Source organism: Eschrichtius robustus, chromosome 12 (assembly GCF_028021215.1).
Source record: "Eschrichtius robustus isolate mEscRob2 chromosome 12, mEscRob2.pri, whole genome shotgun sequence".
In the NCBI taxonomy this organism is placed as follows: Eukaryota; Metazoa; Chordata; class Mammalia; order Artiodactyla; family Eschrichtiidae; genus Eschrichtius; species Eschrichtius robustus.
Window position 1 is genome coordinate 63,813,105 of NC_090835.1, and position 16,080 is coordinate 63,829,184.

At 42.4% G+C, this 16,080-nt stretch overlaps 1 protein-coding gene across 2 annotated transcripts in view; it reads right to left on the reverse strand.

Moving 5' to 3' along the window:
- The window catches only part of PRIM2 (DNA primase subunit 2), a 282,564-nt gene that overhangs the window by 233,501 nt on the left and 32,983 nt on the right, over positions 1 to 16,080 (reverse strand). The window lies entirely within an intron of this gene.

Consider the following 16,080-nt stretch of genomic DNA (forward strand, 5'->3'; position numbering starts at 1 on the left):
ATAGCAATACCCTCTTTACTTTTTCATAACTCTTACTGACAGCATCAAACATTTTACCTTGTTCTGTTTCTTGAGAAGTCTCTCCCTGCTCTCCCAAACTATAAGCATGTTAATGCAAATCCTCCATCACACAGCATACTGCTGGATATACATAAAGCCTTTATTAAATATTGGTTATAAATTAATATAAAGGATTCTACGTAGGATGGACTCAGGAATGAACTCTGGTAGCTAGGGGACTTATCTTACAGACACAGTTGCCTTGCAAGCACACTTCTTATAAACTGTGTGTGAATCTGAGAACCTTGGTAGGAAAGGAGCTATAGAGTCAAACCCTTCCAAGCCACCTCCTGATGCTGATGGAGATGCTGACAAGTGTTCCCCACCATCTCACACAGGTGTCCTGCAGACGCTGCTCTCCCATCGATCTTACTTCCAAGTCCTCCCCTTGGTTATATCCCTTCCCAACTCACAGTTCCATCCCTCATTACAGTCCTAAAATGTTCAAGCGCTCCATCTGCACTTAAGACATGGATTCAAACACAGGACGAAGCCGTGACACCACCAACAGAGCGGGTTTACTCAGGGACATCCAGTCCTCCAGTTCTCCAGGGCTTCAACAGTGGAGTACAATGGGAAGCACCCTGCCTGCGCCGCCCAGGGGCCCTCTTCTGGGCCCCAGCAATTCACAGCCCTCCTTCTACTCCTCTACATCAGAAATCCAAAAAAAGAGCTCAAGTCAGCCCTGAGGAAACTGTGACATTAATGTGACCCTCCCTGTAACAGCCATCATTCTTGTAATATTGTAATTACGTATCTCATCCACATTGTATTATAATTAGTCTCCCTCCAAAGCCTGAACTCCTACCCACCTAAATGGAGCCATTTTCATTCTATGTCCTCAAAATTGTAAAAAGAGAGAGAACACACTGAATTCATACATTATATTGTTCTCTGTAGTAAACTTGACATTGATCTTTTATTCGAAATATCAGTCACTTGGTTCCTTAACTATATTTTCCTTGCTACTGTTAGTTTCAAGTTATCCCCAAAAAAGGCAAAATTATTATTACTTCAATTTTATAGAAATAAAGAAGAGCAGCCTTGGAAACTTACAAGAGAATTTTATGCTGCATTTCCTTCACTTTGTATCTTGCCTCCAGTAAGATCATTACAATCCTAAAGTGATACAGCTTAACGAATCCAGAGAGCTAAGCAGCAAATTCAAACAGCTGTGTATGTGTTTGCATACATCTACGATTCTCCTGTTCCTTAAGCAAAGTGTTATAATAGCAGCAAATGTGTCTGCCAACACACAGACGGGTTTTAATAGGTCTCAACTGTCCTGCTTCCCTGGACTTACGAAATAGTTTTTTAATCTATTTTCAGTTTTTCAATAAGAAATAATTTCAATAGATTTTCCACAGAAGTTAAACCCTCCCCCTTACCTACCACAATCCAAACTCCATAATATGAAGAGCCAATAGAAGGCTATTGCTAAAAATAAAGAAGAAAGTAAAAATCTGGAACCATTTCAAAAGGGCACACAAAAATCAAGGAGCTGTATGGTATGGTGTCTATAGTAACTTAAGATTGCTTTTATTCATTTATGAATGTCCCTTTCTATTTAAGAAAGTGCTTTTAAATTCCCCATAGGAAGTACCCTGAATATATCTCTTAGCTCACTACCTCTTAGCTGAACTGAATTTATTAGCAAGAAGAAACGACTATCCACAATCTATGCTATGAAATAAACACAATTAATTCAGTCTACTTTAAATTTTAGCAAACTCTGACAGGTAAGAGCACTGTATGATAAAAAGGTATCTTTGGAAATAGAGAAGACCTCAAAGGATCCTGACACTCCTGGCAGATCTCAGGGATGTGGCAAGCCTCTCTTCCTCAAAACTAAAAAGCCGTAAACTTCTCAATGAATTCTTTTTAAGCAGTTTCACCAATCACATTTCTGAAAGGTAGAAAGCATCTATCAACAACTTTCCTATTTCTGCCCCCTTTTTTTAAAATAAATTTATTTATTTTATTTATTTTTGGCTGCATTGGGTCTTCATTGCTGCACGCAGGCTTTATCTAGTTGCGGCAAGCGGGGGCTACTCTTCGTTGCGGTGCGCGGGCTTCTCGTTGCGGTGGCTTCTCTTGTTGCGGAGCACGGGCTCCAGGCGCACGGGCTTCAGTAGTTGTGGCATGCAGGCTCAGTAGTTGTGGCTCGCAGGCTCTAGAGCGCAGGCTCAGTAGTTGTGGCGCACAGGCTTAGTTGCTCCACAGCATGTGGGATCTTCAGGGACCAGGGCTCAAACCTGTGTCCCCTGCATTGGCAGGTGGATTCTTAACCACTGTGCCACCAGGGAAGTCCCCCATTTCTGTCCCTTCTGAGTAATCTGCTCTCCCTCAGAATTTTCTCTACTCACCTAATTATCAGAATTTCATTTTCCATACTATTAACCATAGTTTTGAATTATATTATTTTGACTACATTTCATAAAGTCTTTCAAAATCATGGTAGGGTTGTTTGAGTACCTATTTGGGGCACACTATTTTGTTTTGTTTTCAGCTCAAATTCAAGAAGCCAGAAGCCTGAATTTAGCTCTGGATATCAGTTACCTATTACTGCATAACAAGTTACCCCAAAACTTAGCAGCTTAGAACAGTAACCATTTCATTCCATCTCCCAATTTTTTTGGTCAAAAATTAAGAAAAGGGGACTTCCCTGATGGTCCAGTGGCTAAGACTCCATGCTCCCAATGCAGGGGGCCCGGATTTGATCCCTGGTCAGGGAACTAGATCCCACATGTCACAACTAAAATATCCCGCACGCCATAAGTAAGACCCGGCACAGCCAAATAAATAATTTTTTTTTTTTTTTTTAAAAAGGATGCAGCTGGCAATTCCTCTGCTCCGTGTGGCATCACATGAGGTCAACAGGGGTACAGAGCTAGTGAACAGCCAGATCTGAAGAGGCCAGGAGGCTTCGCTCCCATGTCCAGCCCCTGGTTGGGTGGTGGCTCCAGGGTTGGGCTCAGCTGGGACTGTCAAGGCATTGAGACATGGCCTCTCCCGCATGGCAGCTGCTGGTTTATGCTGGTTTCAGAACAGATCTCTCCCGCAGGCTGGTCTCAGCAAGTCTGGTTGGACTTCTTACATGGCACCTCAGGACGCAGGAGGGGGAAGCTGCCAGGTTCTTAGGGGCTGCCCCCAGACCCTGGCAGAGCACCACTGCCACCACATTCTACTGATCAAAGTCCCTGTAGTAACAAAACCCCTTTATCCTATTGCATAATAACTTGTTTCTAATCTCCAAGAGTTAGAAAACAACTGAATTTTAAAGTAACTTCTCCTTTTACCCTTTCAATTAAAATGTAAAAAGTGCTCATGGTCGGAATCGTCTAGTTGTCTGTCCAACACTTACCTGTATGTATCACTAATCCCTCACACTACACATAGAAAAGCAAGATTTGGACTAAAATCTGTGCTTATTCATTTTTTTTTAATTTATTTATTTATTATTTATTTTTGGCTGTGTTGGGTCTTCGTTTAGTGCGAGGGCTTTCTCTAGTTGTGGCAAGCGGGGGCCACTCTTCATTGTGGTGCGCGGGCCTCTCACTATCGCGGCCTCTCTTGTCGCGGAGCACAGGCTCCAGACGCGCAGGCTCAGTAATCGTGGCTCACGGGCCCAGTTGCTCCACGGCATGTGGGATCTTCCCAGACCAGGGCTCGAACCCATGTCCCCTGCACTGGCAGGCAGATTCTCAACCACTGCGCCACCAGGGAAGCCCTGTGCTTATTCATTTTAATAAAACTCTAATATTCCAAATTCTCTTGGCTTATCTTATACAATTGAAGTTCTTATCATTTTTTGTTATTGCACATGTACTTGTAGCCATCATTTTTTTAATTGAAGTATAGTTGATTTACAACGTTGTGTTAATTTCTGCTGTACAGCAAAGTGACTCAGTTATACACATATACACATGCTTTTTTATTTAATATTCTTTTCCATTATCATAGGAAATGGTTTATCATAGGATATTGAATATAGTTCTCTATGCTATACAGTACATAGTATATAGTAGGACCTTGTTGTTTATTCATCCTATATAGAATAGTTTGCATCTGCTAACATCAACCTCCCACTCCATCCCTCTCCCAATCCCCTCCCCCTTGGCAACCACAAGTCTGTTCTCTATGTCTGTGACTCTGTTTGTATTTCATAGATAGGTTCATTTGTGTTGTATTTTAGATTCCACATATAAGTGATATCATATGGTATTTGTCTTTCTCTTTCTGACTTACTTCACTTAGTATGACAATCTCTAGTTGCATCCATGTTGCTGCAAATGTAGCCATCATTTTCAAATGGTTCAAAGGGATATTGGGGGAAAAGCCAATATTCTCCATATACACCATCTTTTACAAATCTCATGCAAAAGCTAGAATGGCAACTAAAAATAACAATAATAATAATAATAATGAGTTAACATTTATTGTGTGCTTATTATCTGCCAGGCACTGTTCTAAGAACTTTACATACAGTAACTTATTGAAGCTTCCCAATTTGAGGAGGTAGTACTGTTATATTTTCTATTTTGCAAGCAAGGAATCCACATCAAAGAAGAAAAACTAGTAAGTGGCAGCACCATATGTGGTATGGCACAGGAGCCTGTGCTCTGCACCCCCAGGCTGTATGACCTCTAGATTACCCCACTGAAACAGCACACTACCCTTGATCCTGGTGCATGTCAAAGCAGGATTCATACGTCTATACCTCAGGTTCCCTTTCCTAACACCCTAGGTCTACAGTGCAAAACCCCAAACATTTTCTGTTCCTGACTCAGATTAGGGGTAATGCATTCTTTATCTCAGTTTCCCTAGTCTTAATCCTAAATCAGCCACAGACACTTGACCAGTCTATAAATAGTCTTCTGTCTTTGCTCTTCCTGATAAAAAGACAAGCTAGGAAGAACCCAAAGGCTGGGATCCAAATTCTTGCTCAGTTACTGAACTAAGATGCTCCCCCTGCTTCCTGGCATTAACACTGACCCATGCCTGTTGACTATTTCCTGCCACATCTCTTAGACTTGTTAAGGGGAAGATCTGGTCAGCTGTGAGGGGAGCCTGAGCCTGGCATACCTGTCTGTGATGAACCTGCCCGTTTCTATGCTTGGTTTGAAGGCACCCGTACAGGATTGTATCGGCTCCCTGTGCTGTCTGACTCACAGCAGGAGAAAAGAGCCAGTAAAAAAATCAGAGACCCAAAGGACCAACGAAGTTACGACTAGAGACTCTTAATGAGCTCAGTAAAAAAAACAAAGTTCAACTCTTAAACTTCGGGAAAAATGAAATTCCTAATGACATTGTTATATTGTACACACTGAGTCTTTGGCCCACAGCATCTATGGATTACCCTGCCCTGTGTTACACTGAAAGTCTACAGATAACCACTGGTATTTGTTATCCCTTAAGTTTATATCTTAATTAGTTTGACAAGTTGATTTTAAATAAAGCCATCTTTGAAAGGTCCATTTAGATTTGTACAGATAATCAGCATCTGCTTCTAATCAAACTGAGATAATTAGCAAATTAAACCTTTTATTAGCATTTTGCATAATTTAGGCAAATTACGCTTCTTAGGTTTAAGAAGGTGAAACGGTAAATTTATCAGTTAGATATTCCTTTAAATCTTTATTAATTATCTAATTTTACCAAATATACAGTAAAAATAAAGAAATATACATTAAGTTCAGCTTAGTTTGCTAAAACCTAGCACTTCACGTTTAGGCTCATTCTGTCATTTGGGGCGAATTAACACAAAATTCAGAAGAGAAGAAAAATACGTATTTTATTTCAGTTTTCTCTATCAACTCCGCCAGAGGTCAACTTTACCCAAACTAGGTTCAAATAGCATTTTTTTAAGAAAAAGGAGGGAAGGATGAAAGAGGGAGGGAGGGGGCTTCCTTCCTTCCACTTTAGCCATTCAGTACTGCAGAAGCCGAAGTTAATTTCACAGGCATTCAATCACAGTTTTAAAGAAAAGCACTCATAAAAAGGAAAGCAACCTGTCAGTTTTCTTTGTTAGACAAAGAGAAGCCAGCAGACCATAAAGTAGCAAAGCTGCCATCAGAACAAACCAAGCTAACCCATTACTTTTACCTAAAGCAACTATATTCTCTAACACAAAGAGTGATGCTGACTTTTTTTTTTAAACAGCCCATTCAGCTGCATGAGTTTTTTTTTCTTTTAAATTTATTTATTTATTTTTGGCTGCATTGGGCCTTTGTTGCTGCACACAGGCTTTCTCTAGTTGCGGGGAGCGGGGGCTACTCTTCATTTTGGTGCACAGGCTTCTCATTGCGGTGGCTTCTCTTGTTGCGGAGCACAGGCTCTAGGCGCGCGGGCTTCAGTAGTTGTGGCTTGTGGGCTCAGCAGTTGTGGCCCAGGGTCTTAGCTGCTCCGCGGCATGTGGGATATTCCCAGACCAGGGCTCAAACCCGTGTCGCCTGCATTGGCAGGCGGATTCTTAACCACTGCACCACCAGGGAAGCCCCAATGTTGACTTTTTTAAAAATCTATTTCCTCTCTTAACTGACCCAAAACACCCCATTGGCTAACAAAAGTAAGCAACTCGGATTTGATAAACAATAGTCACATAATAAATAGCAAGCACTTGAGGGATGGTGGAGGAAGCATATATCATTTCTAACATATATGGAACCCCAGCTTTTGATGAAGACATGGTCTTAGAGACAGCCCCTCTGTTCTAGAATTAATCCTCTTGCAAAAAAAAAAAGAGGCAGCAAAATTCAAAAGTAGACTTTTCTCATGACTACAGATAGCAACCTACTGAAAACTTCAAATAAATCATCTTTATCCTGCTATAAATTCTACCCAAATTGTAGCTCTTTTATGTGTGTGTGTACACATGCCTGTGTGTCAGAGGAAGTGGTAAATAAAAAGAGGAGGAAAAACAAAATCATGCCAAGGTTATATTAAAAAGGGATACTAAAATGAATTCTAATCCATTTTAAAGGGTATACAACAAACTAAACAAAAACCGAGACAGATAGAATAAAACAAACAAGAAGCTATCCTTTCCAAATCCAAATTCCAATCCACTTGTACACAGATCCTTTGCATCTCTGAATACCCTGTATCTAGAAAATCCAAACAATAGCTCTGATATACACTAATCAACCAAACAGTACCAAAATTGTTTCTTTACGGACTTACTCAAGTGGCAATATTTTTAATATAATTTACAGTGTTTTGCATCTAGAGGCCCTCAGAAAACATTAGTAGGTTCATTGACTGGAAAAATCAAGTCTATATTCCAAGGGCTGCTTTTTTTTAGGCATTTCATGGTAGGTCTCAATTAGGCAAGGAATCAACAGCCTAATTCAGAGTAACTAGAGCTCTGATGTAATATGACACACATCCAACTGAAAAATACTAATTTCTCTTAACCCCTAATGTATCAACTGGACAACTAAAATGCAAGTGTAAAAAGTTAAAACTCTAGGTATGTAAGTGCCTAACATTGAGTCATATGTGTTTACTATTTAATAAACCCCTCTAATCACTTACTATTAAGGCAGAAGGAAGAAACATATAAACACCTGCAAAGCATGGACTTCATTTCACTATTTGCTTCCCTTTTACACTGAATGGACTGTTGGAAGTTAAAGCACAGTGCTTTGGCTCCCCCAAATGACACTTCTAGAGCATAATAATCCTGCCACAAAGAAAAGAAACAGATGCCAAATGCAACTGGGTTCCTGCAGCCCATCTGCATCAGAAGAAACCTGTCAAGTACTCGATTCAATTTTAGTATGATCATTCCCTCATTTACCCAACTATCAACCAATATATAGGACCAAGAGTTTATCTTTAAGTCCCAAAAGGTGAAGGAATTATATAATAAAAAACAGAGAAGAAAAGTGAAGGTGAAACTACTACACCAAAGGTTGCATCACAGAGGTTTTAACAGTCAAGAAAAATGAGAACTCTTTTTATAAAAATACCTTAAAGTGGGCTTCCCTGGTGGCGCAGTGGTTGAGAATCTGCCTGCCAGTGCAGGGGACACGGGTTCGAGCCCTGGTCTGGGAAGATCCCACATGCCGCGGAGCAGCTAGGCCCGTGAGCCACAACTACTGAGCCTGCGCGTCTGGAGCCTGTGCCCCAGAACAAGAGAGGCCGCGATAGTGAAAGGCCCGCGCACCGCAATGAAGAGTGGCCCCCGCTTGCCACAACTAGAGAAAGCCCTCGCACTAAACGAAGACCCAACACAGCCAAAAATAAATAAATAAATAAATAAATAAGAAAGCTGATATTATTTAAAAAAAAAAAAAAATACCTTAAAGTGAATTATATACAGTTGACCCTTGAACAACATGGGTTTGAACTGTGTGGTTCCACTTACATGGGAATTTTTTTCCCTATAAATGTGTACTACATTTCTACACAATCTACTGTTTGTTGAATCCGAGGATGGAGAACTACGGCCAACTGTAAAGTTACATGTGGATTTTTGACTGTGAGAAGGGGGGAGATGTCATCGCCCCTGACCCCAGCATTGTTCAAGGGTCAACTGTAATTATCACAAAAATTAGTTCCACGATTACAACCAACCAGACCTTCAAAAACCAAACATAACAGCTAATTAGATCACTTGCTTAATTTGAAACATTCAACTTCTAAAGTTAGAAGTATTATTTAGTTTTGTTTTTACATGCATAACCAAAGTGCTTAATAAATAATAAGACAGCTAACCTTTAGTAAATAGTTACTACATGTCAAGCATTATGCAACTTACATAGGTAATTTCATTTGGTTTCACACCAATCCTACAAGGGATATACTAGGATGTTCTCTATTTTATGAGGAAGAAAATGAGGCACTGACAGGTTAGGTAACTTACCCAGAGACATAAGAAATCCACTATGAGATTACTCTTCCCAGGTCTTCTCACTCACACTTTCTCCCTTAGCAATCTTCTTTTCCACCATTTCAAATAGTATTGTCATATGGTATTTTGATTATATATTTCCAACCACGACCTCCTGAACACAGCTTAACATTTCGAACTGTCCACTGCCTATCTTAATTGGCCAACCAACACTCACAGGCAATATTCTCAGAACCAAAAGTACTATCCTGCCTAAAAACATACTCCTATTGCATACTCCCCACCATCAATAACCTCACACTATCCGTGTATTCTACACACCAAAAGCTTGGCCTCGCCCTCACCTCACAGGCCATTAGTCGTCAAGCCCTCAGGCTCCTTCCCTAACGACTACCATCCCTGCCCACTCTGCCATCCCTGCCCACTCTGTCCACTGCCACAGCCTGGCTACGGTTCAGACCCTCATCAGGCCTTCAGCTGGTCAGTCATTCACTCAACAAACTCTCATCATTAACAAAGAAACTGGCAATATCCTAACAGAACTCTACCATAAGTCTCAACACCCTACGACTTGGCAATCCTTTTTTTTTCAACTTTTAATTTTAAAATAATTATAGACTCACAAGAAATTGCAAAGATAGCACAGAGAGGCCCCACGTACAGTTCACCCAGGGCCTCAATGGCCCCATCTCACATAACTGCAGTACAGCATCTAAAGCAGGACAGGCGACTTCAGCACAACACGTGCACAGCTCCATGCCATTTCATCACACCTGTACATTTGTGAAACAACCACAACTAATTATTTTACCCCGAGGGTCTTAGTGCTAACTAATTAATCTCATTAAGCCTTTAATAGACTCATTCTCACGTTCAGTTAGCAGGCAGCTTCACTATAAGATAAGTGAAGTGGTGTCAGTATTACTTGGCAATCTGCAATCTCAATTGGGGTCCCACCTCTCCACTTCCTAATTCACTCAGCCATCCTCATCATACCAGATTATAACACATCAGCCCACGCCTCAAAACCCTTCACCAATGCCCTCCTGCCCTTACCCTATCTGGCTAGCCTCGTCTTCCACTCTTCCCCTTAATTTAATGACAAACTTCCTTGTCGTAAAAACATACAACCAAAACCAAGACTAATATGGGAAATACATGAATGTATTTCCTTGAAATAAAAAGGGGGAAGAAATCATTAAAATAACATTAAATGAACAGAGTATGTGACATCTAGACCTCCAGAGGGTAGGGGTTCCGCTATGATTAGAAAAGTGAGATGATGGAGCCATGTCTGTGTTCCAGCTGGAAAGGGGAGGAAGAAGCCCCCTGCATGAAGGAACAGCAGGCTGATGGCGCTAGAGAGAGAAAGGAAGGGACCGAGGCCTCCACCACCAACCAGTCCTCAGAACACAGGTCCAGCAGCCACTGAGCCTCCACAAGGGAGCAAGAGAAAAAAGAGACGACCCTAACCACCCAACCCATCCCCAGGTATCCCTCAGGTCTATCTTCAGGACCTGTAGGCTGACAAGCTGAATGAATTTCAGAGGTCCTAGGTCCAAAGGCGACATTCTCGCAATGGTTTATGATGCTTGGAATTCCTCTGCGGCGCTGTTTACACACACCACCGTTATCATCATGAATTAAAATACAGATATATTTTGAAAAAATTAGAATTCTTTTTAGGATTAACATTCCTCAAGACTGGCTACCTTAAGTCATAATCATAAATTTATAATTTCTAGGAATCATTTCAAAAGTGATCCAAAGACCAGAAACCTCACTATATGGACAGCGCAATCCCAAGGAAAAGACACCTTCATTGTATGTTCCATGAAGCGAGGAACAGAAAGAACTTAATGTCCTGACCCAGGCCCCCAGGACCTGTGAGCAGCCAGCCAGCCAGCCCTAGTCCTCTCCATCCGAGGAGTGAGCTTGCCCGGCCCACTGGGAGATCAGGAAGCCCTGTGCACAGAGCTCTGCACTCTGCTGTGAGGGGACTACAGAGGAGCACGACTGAGATGCTGCTTTTGGCTGGTTCCTGCATCTGCAATGCTTACAAGTTGATGTGAGTCCTAGAAATATGCAACACTGTGGGTTTAATTTAAGAAGATTACTTTTTACAAAAAATAGGAAGACATCCAGATATAACTTTAGTTATGGAAAGGATGTGTCTGGGATGATAGCTACTTTGGTATTAGCAAGGTAAACAATGTACTTTTTAAAGTGGTTTAATACCATAACTAAAATAACAAGAAAAGCAAAGTAATTTAAAACAAAATAACACTGACGTAGATAAATGATGAGGTCCCGTGCACTAAGCGACACAAGCAGGTGGTCAGATGCTGCACCCACTCCTAGAAGCGCGTGCAGGCAGCCCCGTTTGCAGACAGGCATGTGGGGGGCCACGAACACCACACCAGTGAGGAGCATTCTTTCTCCTCTCTGTCTGGGATTCCAGGAACAATCCGGGCGTACAAACACCACGGGGGAAACAACATTCTGTGTTTATTTATAAAACATGTTTGGTTCTAGATTCAGATCAACAGAAACAGGTTTTTTTGGTCCACATAAACATAAAAAGGAACATTAAAGAGTCGAGAAGGACGTGGACAAGTCACTGTGCATCATAGGCGCTCTGCGCCCACCCCTCATTGTCACAGCTGCCACAGTTTCACAAAGGCGTCCAGAATATCCAGATAGGGAACACAGCCCCTACAGTCCAGAACCCCAAGGCTGGACGAAGAAGCTGTCCTCCTAAGGCCTGACGTGAAACAACCAGTGGCCTCCGTGACTTCTCCTGACTGGTTCAATTCAATCACTCCCACCTCAGTGTAAAATCTGCTCTTGGATTTTGGTTTACACTCATCTTTGAATGTTACATGAGTCTACTGTGAAACATGAACTAAAACACGCAATGTGATCAAAGACATGTTTTTTAAAATATCCCAGAGAAGAAAAGCAACAAAGGGTATAGAAAAGCCATGGGCTGGATAAGGGGGCTGCAGGAATACGATGTTCCCCAAGAGGCAGCACACATATTACACTGGGAAAACCACTTATGGTATATTTAACACACAATATTTGGTTTCCATTTCTGCCAAAAACTGGCAGCTAAAATAAAACATCTTAGTAAATTAAGGTTAATGCCTTAATTTCCTACATTGTAAATCTCTCACCTCACACCTGTGTTTGTATATGCCTTTGATGGGCCATGTCAGCATCTACTCTACTTCATTTCACTGCCAGGGAAGGACTAGCTGGGAGGACGCCTGCTCACATATATTTAGTAAGAAGCTTTGTGATTTACACATTTCAAAAAACTAGAGGTCTGATTTTTGCGTTCCAGTTCTATCACTCCATTCTGGGGAGGTCACCTAACCTCCCTGAGCTTCAGTTTCCTCATGGAGCTGTTGTGAGCATTGAATAACATAAAGCATGGAAAGCATATAGCTTAGTGACTGCCACTCAGTAAACACATAACAAAAGTCACCTCTTAGTGACTAACTCTTTTCCTCTGTCTCCTTACATCACCAGGCAGAACAAAACCTTATTAAGTTCACTGTCCATCCAGTCATCAACAAGTATTCCTTCCTTAGGGAGCAAGGACCCTGTGCGAGTTCTGAAACAGTCCTCCTGATTTTCTAGCACGCATGCAGAGGCCTTACTCCTCGGATCAACTAAAGGAAGCTGCAACATATGTGGCTATTAGGCTTCAATACAGACGACAGAAAGATTCTCTTGCCCAAAAGCTGCATGGGACTCTGAAATTGGGAGAGCACACTTTAACCAGAGATGAATAGGGAAAAAAGTCAGACAGCTGGCAGGTATCAACAGCTGAAGTATGGCACCAGTAGTCTGAAAGCCAAAGAGATTAGCAATCAGGGGCAGGGAGAGAGTGGATGGAGAGAAGCCCAGAAATAAGGGGTTTAACACTCTTTCAGTATGCCTCGGTGTGGGGTGGGGAGGTGGAGGAGGGAGCAGCAGGACGGACACACTGACAGGGCCTGGGCTAACTGGGTAACTGTCATTACTGCAACTACTTCCTCCTACCTTTGTAACTCAGATCTAGCCACACAATGACTGGGAACACAATGATTCTTTTGGCAACTCCACTAGCCTTCCACATCCCTAGTTCTTATTCTCATCCACAGACTAAGACAAAGCAATCTGACCTAGGCTCTGAACTAATCCAGAACATGACTTCAACTGAAAAGTACTAAATTTTCAGGGAACTTGGGGGTAACAGGAACAGGTTAGAAAGATTATGGAATGAAAAAATAATGTAAACATTAAAAAACTAAGTATCTTTTTTGTAACACCTTCAGAAAACATGAGTAACACTTTACAATGTAAATGTTTAACTACAGAAAATATTAGAACACTAAAGATGATATTTAATAAAATTAATTTCATTCTTTTAAGATCTAAATAGTAACATATGTTATATATATAATACTGTAAGACAATTAGGGCATAGCTCTACATGTGGAAACTTCAGCTAATTTACAATCATACATTTTTCCAAGGGCAAAGTCACAGGCATGGAGTCATCAACAATGAGAAAACAAGGAATTCTAGATTCAAAAGCCACAGGAAATTTTTTTAAAAGATGACTTCCCCAAGTTATTTAAAAAATGTTTGCATATATTAATTTTAGCCTTCAAGGGTAATTCAGCTTCACATTTAGTCATAGCATCTTTAGGTTTAAACTATCTCATGATGAGCAGAATCTAATTTTGTAGCTTGATAAGGAAAATCCAAATTCTGTGAACTTCTAAAATACTGCCACTAAAGACCAACTGACAAGGTGTATTTTTACAAATATATACATAACGGATAGGCCTCAATTAACTAGAAAATTCAGTGAAACTTTTCCTAATTCTCCAAATATAATACTATAGCTACCCAACAAATATCTATAAAATAATACAATGTTGGTGTCCATAATTATTTGATGTCAAAAAACACTGGGAGAGGACCTCCCTGGTGGCGCAATGGTTAAGAATCCACCTGCCAACGCAGGGAACACGGGTTCAAGTCCTGGTCCAGGAGGATCCCACATGCTGTGGAGCAACTAAGCCAATGCGCCACAGCTATTCAGCCTGCACTCTAGAGCCCGCGAGCCACAACTACTGAGTCCACATGCCACAACTACTGAAGCCTGCGCGCATAGAGCCCGTGTTCCACAACAAAGGAAGCCACCGCAATGAGAAGCCTGAGCACCGCAACAAAGAGTAGCCTCCGCTCTCCGCAACTAGAAAAAGCCCAGGCGCAGCAACAAAGACCCAACACAACCAAAAATAAATTAATTAATTAATTTTGAAAAAAACACTGCGAGGGGGAGCTTCAAGATGGCATAAGAGTAAGACGTGGAGATCACCTTCCTCCCCACAAATACATCAGAAATACATCTACGTGTGGAACAGCTCCTACAGAACATGTACTGAACGCTGGCAGGAGACCTCAGACCTCCCAAAAGGCAAGAAACTCCCCACGTACCTGGGTAGGGCAAAAGAAAAAAGAAACAACAGAGACAAAAGAATAGGGATGGGACCTGCACCAGTGGGAGAGAGCTGTGAAGGAGGAAATGTTTCTACACACTAGGAAGCCCCTTTGCGGGCAGAGACTGTGGGTGGCGGAGTGGGGAAGCTTCGGACCCACAGAGGAGACAGCAGCAACAGGGGTGCGGAGGGCAAAGCGGAGAGATTCCCGCACAGAGGATCGGTGCCGACCAGCACTCACCAGCCCGAGAGGCTTCTCTGCTCACCCACTGGGACGGGTGGGGGCTGGGAGCTGAGGCTCGGGCTTCAGAGGTCGGATCCCAGGGAGAGGACTGCGGTTGGCTGCATGAACACAGCTTGAAGGGGGCTAGTGCGCCACAGCTAGCCAGAAGGGAGTCCAGGAAAAAGTCTGGAGCTGCCAAAGAGGCAAGAGACTTTTTCTTGCCTCTTCGTTTCTCGGTGTGCGAGGAGAAGGGATTAACAGCGCCGCCTAAACAAGCTCCAGAGACAGGCGCGAGCCGCTGATATCAGCGTGGACCCCAGAGATGGGCATGAGATGCAAAGGCTGCTGCTGCAGCCACCAAGCAGCCTGTGTGCAAGCACAGATCACTATCCACACCTCGCCTCCCAGGAGCCTGTGCAGCCCGCCACTGCCAGGGTCCCCTGATCCAGGGACAGCTCCCCCAGGAGAACACACAGTGCGCCTCAGGCTGGTACAACGTCACGCCAGCCTCTGCCGCGGCACGCTCGCCCCACATCCGTACCCCTCCCTCCCCCCAGCCTGAGTGAGCCAGAGACCCCGAAGCAGCTGCTCCTTTAACCCCGTCCTGTCTGAGTGAAGAACAGATGCCCTCAGGCGACCTACATGCAGAGGCGGGGCCAAATCCAAAGCTGAACCCTGGGAGCTGTGTGAACAAAGAAGAGAAAGGGAAATCTCTCCCAGCTGCCTCAGGAGCAGCAGATTAAATCTCCATAGTCAACCTGATGTACCCTGCATCTGTGGAATACCTGAATAGACAACGAATCATCCCAAAATGAGGAGGTGGACTTTGGGAGCAACGATATATATATATTTTTTCCCTTATTCTCTTTCTGTGAGTGTGTATGTGTATGCTTCTGTGTGTGATTTTCTCTGTATAGCTTTGCTTTCACCATTTGTCCTAGTGTTCTGTCTGTCCGTTTCTTTTCTTCTTTTTTTTTGCATAGTTTTTAGCGCTTGTTATCATTGGTGGATTTGTTTTTTGGTTTGGTTGCTCTATTCTTTCTTTCTTTCTTTTTTTTTAATTATCTTTTTAATTTTTTAATAATTATTTTTTATTTTTTATTTTAATAACTTTAAGTTTATTTTATCTTTTTCTTTCTTTCTTTTTTTTTTTTCTCCCTTTTATTCTGAGCCGTGTGGATGAAAGGCTCTTGGTGCTCCAGCCAGGCATCAGGGCAGGGCCTGTGAGGTGGGAGAGCCAAGTTCAGGACTTTGGTCCACCAGAGACCTCCCAGCTACACGTAATATCAATCGGCAAGAACTCCCCCAGAGATCTCCATCTCAACGCCAAGACCCAGCTCCACTCAACGATCAGCAAGCTACAATGCTGGACACCCTATGCCAAACAACTAGCAAGACAGGAACACGACCCCACCCATTAGTAGAGAGGCTGCCTA